General features: G+C 47.8%; 2 long non-coding RNA genes across 4 annotated transcripts; both read left to right on the forward strand.

The window, feature by feature from the left end:
• Nucleotides 1-345: 345 nt before the first annotated feature.
• On the forward strand, nt 346-1,964 carry LOC127348652 (uncharacterized). Its single transcript, XR_011744441.1, has 4 exons — nt 346-529; nt 1,014-1,139; nt 1,260-1,553; nt 1,627-1,964. It is a non-coding gene; the product is annotated as an uncharacterized lncRNA (long non-coding RNA).
• Nucleotides 1,965-4,017: 2,053 nt separating this feature from the next.
• Nucleotides 4,018-10,253, forward strand: LOC127294001 (uncharacterized). Of its 3 annotated transcripts, XR_007846316.1 has the most exons (4): nt 4,018-4,399; nt 4,546-4,671; nt 7,752-8,357; nt 9,524-10,253. It is a non-coding gene; the product is annotated as an uncharacterized lncRNA (long non-coding RNA). The 3 variants fall into 3 exon arrangements; XR_007846315.1 differs by having other exon boundaries at nt 4,497-8,357; XR_007846314.1 differs by having other exon boundaries at nt 4,546-8,357.
• The last annotated feature ends 379 nt before the right edge of the window (nt 10,254-10,632 follow it).

Consider the following 10,632-nt stretch of genomic DNA (forward strand, 5'->3'; position numbering starts at 1 on the left):
CGGAGAGGGAAGTCAGGCCCCATTATTTAGGTGCCTGCACAGACTACTTTCTTTCCTGCTCGTGCAGCCCACACGCTGTTTGGTTGCACATAGGGTGAGCTGTGGTAACCATTCTTATCTATAATATCTATAAAGTTCATCCCCACTAACAAGCATTTAATGTTTGCAAGCTAAAAGCTCATGCAGCCACATCACCCCAATTACCTTAACCGTTGGAATTGAAAGATGCGGTGCAAGCTATATCGTCCACAAACTGAAGAAACCTCGAACGTGTACTCACTGACCGGTTACTTCCCTGGCCGTTCGCTCTATCGGGACAGCCCAGCTCAGTATCCATGCGTTCAATCGGATCCAGCCCACCTCTGCTTCTTCTGCAGCACGAAGAAGAAAATATCACTCTATGGGTCCCAGCCCACTTCCAGTTCTTCTCAAACCGCAGCAGGCAACGACCGTTTGTGCCTCCCAATCTCCAAAAAAAATCGACCAATTCCTCCCACCGGAAACTGCCGGAAGCCTACCGATCTCACAGGTACCTGCCGTTTTCGCTCCTCTGCTATTACAGTAGATGGTAACGCTCGCTGCCCCGACGTCTCCCACAGTTTCTATCGATTTTAATGGGTTCCGTCCGCTAGCTGTTGCTGACAATCGTGTATTTTAACTCCTGGAGTTCCTCTTCAAACCCCCTCAATTGCCCCTCTCGACCAGCCTGCTCGATGTGTGCTTGCTATTTTCATTGCCTGCATCAGCTGGTGTTGCCGAATGTCACCACACTCGATCCCCCACAATCCATCTAACTCCATGCAGGTCTTGATTTTATTATCCTCATCCATGCGGCCATCTTCCCTTTTATTTCATTATCTGCCCTCTGCATTTTTCAGCCCAAATTGTACTGCTATACATGAATTTGTAGTGTCTTACCTGAACTTCTCTTGCAACCATTGCCCTCAAAGAACGCTTGCTTCTTGAGTTAAATTTGATTGTTCCAGCATGATCTGAGTTATCCACTTCGTCAGGTACTGGACTGATGCGTGCTTCTCCACCTTCCTTGGTGCTCGGCTGGGTGTCGCGATGCTCTTTTGCTTCTCTGAAAATTGCTTTTGTCTGGCTCCTGTCTAATTTCTCCACTGGCATGTGGCATGGTAGTGTAATATACTTCCTTTATTCTGACCACCAAGTAGTTTGAACTGATAAATAAACCAACATGTTTGGGTGTTCCTGGTGATTGACGATGCTGTTATGCGTTTTTTTCTCTCTTGCAGATGGAGTTTCCGTCTGTTCAGCTCAGGAGCCTGGCGGAGGCTATCTCTTCGACCCTATATCAGCTAGCCCTAATAGAGGAATCAAAATTTTATACTATTTGAATTAAACTTTATATAATACTTATTTATCTCATGTGAATTTTTAGCAATTGGGTGTTTTCACGATGCTCGAAGCTTAAGAAACAAAATGCCCTATTCGTGGTGCAGAGCCATTATTTGGGGCAGCTAACCTAAATGACGTGTTAAAAAACCTAATCATCCTTGCCACGCCATCTAATTTCTCTTGCTACTAAGGTTAGGATCCCAAGGGATATTATAGATCTTGGGTTTTGAATATATGCTCATTTTCTTCTATCTGACTATGCAGAGAAAGGAAGAATGAAGAATTTCCATGTTTCTATGCTAACACATCTTTGGAGGTGTGTGCCTACGCCTCATAGCTGGTCTGAAGCAAAATAAATTATTTACCTTAGCTATTCTACACATGCAAAGTGTGTAAAATATGTAGTGATCCATACATAAAAAAATGGTTCCATTCAGATTGCCATAGATGCCTTCATTTCGTCATGAGGTTAGGGAGGAAAAAAGCAATAGAAATGCAATGGAGGTGGCTTCCTTACCACAGCCTCATCTCTTGATTTCTTTTCTGATTCGTGCAATACAATTTTTTTTGTTTGACCTTCTATATTTACGATTTATGTTCTAACTTTGCACAATTATGCATTTAGATAGTATTGGAAGTTTTATAATATGTAGGTTTCTATTAATATATTTTTACTGGAGCACAGATTCTAATTAAGGCATGACCTGCAGAAGTCTTATAATTTTTTTTGTATATCTTCATATTTGTAATGGTATGTCAAAATGAACTGTTCATATCATTGTTAAGAAGAAGAAACTTTTTTATTTTTCACTTTGGTAATTCATTGTCTATATTTTACACATCGTTCCGCAGCAACGCGCGGGGTATCAACTAGTTAGAGTGGTGAGGTTACCCAACACTGCTAATAACTGAATTACAACACGCAACAGATTCAGTTCAACACAAAAGATGCGGGTAATACACATCAACTACTTGGTGGGCGATGCATCACGAGCGAAGCAACTATATTTCGTGATGCATCGCAGGTTCATCACACCAGGGGTTAGTATATACCACCTCGAACAAGTTCATCATTACAGACCGGGGATCAGTTTCTATCAAGTCCTAGCTAATGGAGGGATACGAGACCACCTCCCAAAATCAGAAGATCATGACCAAGGATGCAGAAGCAACAAGCAGGAAACTGGTTACGAACCCAGATCCTTAGCCAGCTCCGCCTCTCCGGTGGCTGCAGCTTACGGTAGTGGGCATACTCTTCTTCGTTGTCTGCAATGAAGTCGATAGCCTTGATCATGAACTTAGGTTGGTACAGCTGCGCCCTGCTGATAAACCGGGGCGTGAAGATCATCTTCATCTGAGCATAGTTCGTGATCGGGGTCCCGACGTACTGATGATGCCTAGGGTTGCGCTGCAATCTACAAGGAACAACTGTTAGTGCAGACGACATTCACATATACAGATCTAAGAAGGAACTCCATGAGGCTTACTACCTGAATGTACTCGTCTGCCATATCTTCATCAGCAACATAGCAGCAACCATCTTCGCTCCAGCCCAGATTGCCATCGGTTTTCATCTTCAGTATGACGCTGCACTTGGTCCTCCAGTTTCTGATGTGGTTGTACATCTGAAGAGTGGTCACATGTATGCCATCGAATGCAAAAACATCAGCAGCTACCTTCTTCGATCATATGCTGCTCTTTGAATCCCATGTTGACACAGGCACGCTACCGACGAGCTCAACCAACCGGTTGAGCACAAACTCTGATAGCTCAGATTTCCAAACCATGGTTGGTTTGCTTGAAATCACAGATTGCTCATCATTGACAGTAGGAGCAGAAAGATCAGGGAGCCCAAAGGTATGATCGCCTACATGACAAACACTAGCAGATCAATGAACTACCACATCCTTAAGCAGTAGCACTAGCCGATCAATGAACTACCACTACCACATCGACATCCTTAAGCAGTACCACTAGCAGATCAATGAACTACCACTACCACATCAATATAGAGCGAGAAAGTAAGAGCGGCCTTACAGTCAGAAGAGCCACACGTATCACCGAGGTCGGGGAAGCAGGGGACTCTGGCGAAGATGCATGTAGCACCAATGTCTCAGTGGTAGAGTCAGATGCAACCTGGACAACCTCCACAACCTCGACCGTGGAAGAAGGAATGTCCTACAATGAATCCATTCAGACCACCAACATGTACCCACAAGATCTACATATAAGGCTAGTGTTTGCAGAAGGTTACCACAACCGAAGTCATTGACGCAGAGGAAGAAAACGACCATCCACGCCCAGTAGCCGCCGCCACAGCCACCGACGCCGCCGCAAGCCTCGCCAACCGTGCGGGTGAGAAAGAGCCGGCCATAACGCTAGATCGGGAAGGGTGAATGAGCTCGAAAAGGGGGAAATAGGGGATTTGGATTTAGCGGCGAGAGAGCCGCCCCTATATATGGTGGCGAAATTTCAAGCGCGGTGACCGAATTCATCCCGCCGAGATTTCACGATCCCGCGCGACCTCGTGCCATCTCCCGCGGTGGCTCTGCGGAAATGCAGCGTTCTCGAGTTCTGCCGGAACGGGTGGCTCGCTAGAAACCACCGAACTGGGTATTCCTCCACGACCTAGATAACCAAATAGGCCGAAAAATGCTGGGCGGGGTGCGAGACAAAGAGGGCACACGGTATCAAACGCGCTCAGAGTCTCCTTCCCCATCCCCCTCAACTTCCACGTCCAATTCCGCAACCCAATCCATTGAAGCCACCGTGGTCGTCGATCTCTACGCCCGGCCGGTCCTCCTCCTCCTTATTCCCAATCTCCATGTCCGCCCTTGGGAGTCACCTACTGATGCGCCCCACCTCCCTGCACCTGCCATGGCCAGGCCGCCGCCAGACCTGATGCGGTTGATGTCCGCCGCCGTGTCCTGCTCGACAACCGCAAAGTTTGGTCCTGCTCGCCTCGGGTACGGAGAAATCTGCGGTTGCCCTCCACGGCGGCCTGGGCGACCACGCATTGCGCGTCCTCGACCCCCAGGTACGCTCCCCTTATGCTCCTCTTTGTCCCGTTCATCTTCTCCCTCTGGCTTCTTTACTGCTTTCACTTACTGCGTGGTTCTGTTAATCTTCTTCAGCACAATATAGGGTATAATTTGCGTGTCTGAAACATATGATGTATCGCAGAGGAGGCGATGCGCCGGCAGGTTCAAGTGGGTCACGCTCTGGATCGGCACTGGCATGAGCTCTGACGCTGCGAGAATCATAGACTCGGCAAGCAGCAGCTGGCTTTGGCCAGGACGGAGAAAGCAGGTCAGTGACCATGGCTGAGCCTTTCCCCCCTTCCCTGGTTCGTTCCTATTCTTGAGCTTGGCTGTGTATTCGAGGTTTAGTGCCTATTTCTAAATCGGCGGTTGAAATGAGCCCTGTAGATGATTTGAGGATTGATTTTAAGGTGAGCCATGGGTTCTTAGATCGTACCTATGACAAATTTGCGAGTTTGAGGTTTCCACATAGATATATCCATCTCTTTCAGGGCATCTCCAGCGGCGCGACGCATTTCGGACGCCCAAAATTTCCGCGGACGTCCGTTTGCGTCGCCTCGCCTGGCGCGTCCGTTTGCGTCTGGGGCTGGCTCCAGCAGGGCGACGCATTTTCGGCGCAAGCCAGAATTCAAAAAAGAGGAACTAGCGACAACTTTGCACGAAATTTTACAGCCGCAAATTGAGGGCTGAAACAAGTTCATCACAATTTGCACATGTCACGGCGCAAAGGGGAGTCCAAAAGGGGCACAACAAGGCCTGAACAGCAATAAAAATGTCCAAAAGGAGACCAAGGTGCTGGGCGCATGGCGCCGGCGATCAGGCGTCTCGCGCGCGGATTTCGGCGCGCCTCTTGATGAACCAGGCCCTGGTGTCGTCGTCGACGTTGCTCAAGTCGGCTAGCATGATCCTAGTGTCCTCTGCAAGGATCTTGGCCTTGGCGTCCATCCTCCTAGCCTCGGCGTCAAGCAATTTGGCCTCGGAGTTTGCCTTCTGGACCTCAATTACCTCTTTCGCGAGGTTGTGGTAGATGGCAGCTGCGGCCTCTTTTTCCAGACGCCTCTTCTCGTCCCTAGCAGCCAAGGCGACACGATTGTCGGCCATGATCTTCTCCATGCTCTGGGTGAACGCAATGGCCTGCGCCTCCCGGACAAGATCGGCCTTGGTAGCCTTATGGCCTCGTGGACGAGGTGGAAGGGCTGGACGGCCTTGATCGTCGTCTTCGCCGTCGAGGTTGATCGCTGTCACATTCCTCACAGCTTCGTTGTAGGACGCAAAGCTTGTCATCCACTTGTTGGAGTTCTTGAGCACGTCCCAGCAATGGACCATATGGAAGCCCTTCTTATGCGTCGCCCTGAACTTCTCCAAGGCGCGGGATACCTGCAATCGTAGCCGCCAATGATGTACATACAATGATGCAAATAGTGTAGAATGATGATGGTTGTATCGTGTTTACCACTGTCATGACACCAGCGCCGCTTACGGGGTTGTTAATAGCATGTTGGACCGCTGAGCAGAACTTGCTTGTCTCTTGTTTGATGTTGTTCCATCTTTTTCGGAGGGACTCTTCCGTCCGAGGGCTTGTGATATGGTAGGGCGGGTGCATCCTGGTCTCGTTGTACTGCTGCAAGACCTTGGCCCAATAGACCTTGCCCTTTTGCTGCGCGCCATTAATACAATCATGGCTCGTTGCCAGCCACGCTTCACACAAACACTTATCCTCGTCGTCGACGTAGCCTTGTGTCCTGCGGCTCTCCCCCTTCTTCTTCGTAGCAATGTCAGGTTGTGTTGGCGCATCGTCGAAGTCGTCGACGGACACGGGTGTTGGCTGCGTTTGCTGGGTGGCGAACAACCGTGCGGTTTCGATGTCCTCCGCATCTTGCGCTGCTGCCCAGTCATCATGCGAGCCTGTCCCGGCCCGATCATTGCGAACGAAGCCGCCGCCGTAGATAATTTCCTGGATGTCTGAATCATGGCGGTCCTTCCAATAGTCCTACGAACGACCGGACATCAGACGCATGATACACGACACTCGCACACATTGACAGAGCTCACGTACCGGGTCATCCATCGTCGGGGCAGGCAGCGCCATTTCGTCGAACAGGATGCGGGGCTGCGGCATGCTCTCCTCCGGCACCTGGCGCGTCTTCTGTGTCGCGCCCGGGCTGGAGTCACCGCTTCTAGGCGTATGGTTGAGGTCGGGAACCGCCGCCCCGGTCAACTTCACCGGCGGCAGGCCGGAGGCGAACCGCGATGCCGCGTGGGCCTGCAAGGGAGCGGGAGTTCCAGGGCACAGCTGGGAACTTACCGAGCTCACCGACGAGGCTGGAGGCGCGACGCCGGCGATCCCCTCTCTCTTGACGAGCATGTAGCCCTCCGCTAAGGTCGGATGGAGGGCTACTTGCGCGACGCCGGCTTTGATCTGCATCTGCCAGGCCTGCTGGTTGGCGGCCGCGGCAGTCTTGATCTTCTGGTTCTTGCGCCGGCCGCGACGCTTCGCGGCCTCCATGATTTTCTCCTCCGGGGAGAGCACCTTCTTTGCCGCCTTCGGCTTTGCCTCCCGGGCACCGCCGGTGGCGGCCCGCTTTGATTCCGCCGGAGCTGCAGCCTCCATTGTGGCTATGGTCGTGGCTACGGGGGAGTGTGGGGCGGCGGCGGGTGCGAGGGTTTGCTCCGCATCCATGGTGGTGGCTGCGGCGGCGAGGACGTCCATCGCTTCTGGACTGCTCGCGCCGGTCTAGTTTGCAATTTCGCGCGGGGAATGGCCAGTGGCGGGAATAATATCGGCCTCCTGCCATTGACGCGCGGGTCCTACGTCTTTTTCGGCGCACACTCCGCGCGACCGCCGAGCGTCCGCGGAGACGCAAACCTGGCGCATATTTGGGCCAGGTTTGCGTCTCTGCGGACGGCCCGGTCACTTTGCGTCGCCCCGCTGAAGCAGGCCCCAGACGCATTTGCAGTCATGGCGGACGAAAACGGTCGCTCAGCGACCATTTGCGTCGCGCCGCTGGAGATGCCCTCAATCTGCAGGGATATTGTGGTTAAATAAAACGGTGGAACGAAGGGAAAGTCTGGCCAGTTTGAGAAAAATACATGGATTTCAACTTGGCATCTCAACTTAGATGTCATCATACAGTTGTAATGTTCCGAGTGGTTTCAGGAACATCCTTGCATTTTCTTCCAATTTGTGAACAATGAAGAATACAATCGTGCAGACCTGTACTGTTCTTTTTCTTTTTACTACAGTGAGAGGTGTTTATGCCGATTCAGTTGGACTGTTTGTGCTTCGTCATTACAGATCCCTGGTGGTGTCCCTTGCAGATTTTGTAATTGACCTTTTCTGATTAGCAGATTATTTTTCACCATCTGTGTTGTCCTTTTACATGAAGAATTCAGTATTTTGGAGCTTGAGAGATGAACAAGAAGTTTAGAGGCAACAATACTGAATATATCTATTGTAGCCCCGTTGAGCGATCAACCTGGCCTCTTTCTTTACAGCAGGTTTCTGTTACCATTGTTTTCATTGAGGTTTGCACTCCACCAATCTATTTACTGGGCACAGATAAATCTATTCTGAAGTGTGGATAGATATCACACTCTTCTTCTTCCTTTTCTGATACATGGGTGCTTCCGATTGAAGTACTCATTTGTTTCTTTGAGTATCCATCAGTTATTTCGACCTTCTGTGATCTCCGTGTTTACAATTTGATGTCAGTTCTGTAGCACGTACAGAGATTATGTTTGTAGGCTACTCATGCTGATGATTGATGCTGTGGCTGGTTGGTATTCTTCTGGTCGTCATCGGGTCGCCTCTCCTTCTGGTTTGCGTGCTCTGCCTCGACGTTTGAAGACTTATATCCGGATCAGATACTCTTCTGGCCGTCGGTGCATGCGATGTTGTACAACTGCTCCATGAAACGCGCACCTCAGCGTGCCATTAAAACAGTATACATAAAGGTACCCCAGAATCACACACATCAAGTTTGTGTTTTCATTGGCAATTTAAAACCATGTTGTCCTCAAACATTATTGCGGTCTCCAATAAAAGAACAAGAAATATTCATATGTAGCAGGTCATTATTCCCCTTAATAGCCAACTTAATAGGGATCAATCAAAAATTTTGTTCACCGGTCTTTGCCATCAGCCTACTTCAATACCATGTCAAAAGCCTAACTTTTGTTGCACTGATGTCTTTTTACAGATGAATATAGATCTGTCATGCAATGTTTGAGTTGGGTTCAAACTTCTTTCTGAATGTCTGATCATAAATCAGCCACATCACCAGTTAGGATGGCTTATCCACTCATTTCACCGTTCATCGTTTGGTCTATCACCAATGAGACTATCGAATGTTCAATATTAAAGCTTATTCCAGGACTTTGGTTGGTAGTTCTGTAGTTGATCAAGTAATTTCATCAAGAAATTACAAGTGGTAAACATGGGGACAACATCGGCACACATCTGACACTAAAATGCATGTTGCCAATTAGATTGCAGATTAGAAAGAGCCACTCTCCTTTAGGCCAGCGGTAATTGCACAAAAAAATCTCTAGGAAACCAAGCAAACTTCCCTTATTCCCAATTTTGTTTTGTTCTTTCTGACCTATAACTGAAAAAGAGGACTTGATTCTGATCAGTGGGTAGTGTAAATTTTTTCAACTATTAAATCTCTTTAGAAGATGACCTGCTCCTGTTTTGGACAGTGTAATGCTCGGTTTGTCTGCTTCTAGCAGTGCAGTCACTTGTTTGTCAGTCACTTATGCAACCACCACCGGAAATATCTTGCCTTTTCTTTTTCCCAATTTAGTTTTGTTCTTTCTGACCTATAACTGAACTAGAGGACTTGATTCTGATCAACGGGTAGTGTAATTTTTTTCAAGTACTGAATCCCTTTAGAAGATGACCTGCACCTGTTTTGGAGAGTGTAATGCTCTGTTTGTTTGCTTCTCTGTCTCTTACATAGCAGTGCAATCACTTATTAGTCAGTCACTTATGCAACCACCACCGGAAATATCTCTCCTCTTCATTATAAGCATTATAAGGATCATGATTTATAGTGTGATTCTTTTGTAGTGCTGGTAAACTAAGCGGGTTTGATGAACATATGTTGGTGTTGTTGCAGGTTAAGCGTTTTAGTGTCAGATGAAGGAATTGGATAGCTCCTACAGGTTCGTCGTTTCAAGTGTGGATATTTCTTAAGTGCGTCTATTTCAGTCTCCAGAATTTGGCAGATAGTCTTATCCTTATAGTGATCTTGCTGAATTTTGAAAGAGATAAAGATTGGAAATTACTTGTGCTGAATTTTTATTCTCGACAGTGAAGGAGTAGTATACATGTAAAGGTAACTCAAAGGATCACACGTGAACTTCATAATTTTGTTGGCAGTTTCAAGAAAAGCAACCTACATCTCAATTGGGACCTTCCGATTTTCAATATAGACTTCAAGTATTTTGTTGTTCTGAGCAGCTCAGCGGACCTCTAACGACATTTTCGTTCCATGACTCCATGAGGCCTCCTTACTCTTTGCATGTTTTATGCAGAGTGCAACGAGTTTAGGCTGCACAAGATGTACATGCAGATGTGGTCATATTCTCAGAAGTTCAAGCATAGGATTTCTTAGCTCTTCTGATAGAAGCGTAGATTAACAGAAAAACTACACAGCCTCACTTTCTGTATAAAATGTACTGGTTCTTTCTTTTTGCAATGTAGAATAGTAGCTAACCAAACCATTGTGCATTGCAAGAAGCATATATGCCTCTCGGTTTTTGTTGTAAAATAGTTAAGCTGGCAGACTATTTGTTACATCAAACTACCAAAGGTAGGCACAACGCTGTCAGATCAGGCGACTACAACAGTTCACAGACAACACAGCTGTGCTATTTGGAGGACTAGGAATGATATTATTTTTAACAAACAGAATGGAACTAACTTTTTGCAGGTTATCCGACGCGCTGCTCATTGGATTCAGCAATGGGTTTTCCTTCTCCCATTGGAACATCGGGAGGATATGGTTACTGGATGCAACCGGATGCTAGTGGTTGCTCAGGACTTCTTTTTCCACTCTTTGGATGGCGACACATTAATAGATTAGCAAATGGATAGGCTATCTTTGTGTTGCATTTTTCTTTGGTTGATTCATGTGTCGACCTTAGCTTTCCCACGAGTGTAATTTTGAATTTTGTAAACTGATACGGAACGTTTTTGTTTCAATAAAGAAAGCCGTGTGCATCT

The sequence above is a fragment of the Lolium perenne genome, chromosome 4 (assembly GCF_019359855.2).
Source record: "Lolium perenne isolate Kyuss_39 chromosome 4, Kyuss_2.0, whole genome shotgun sequence".
In the NCBI taxonomy this organism is placed as follows: Eukaryota; Viridiplantae; Streptophyta; class Magnoliopsida; order Poales; family Poaceae; genus Lolium; species Lolium perenne.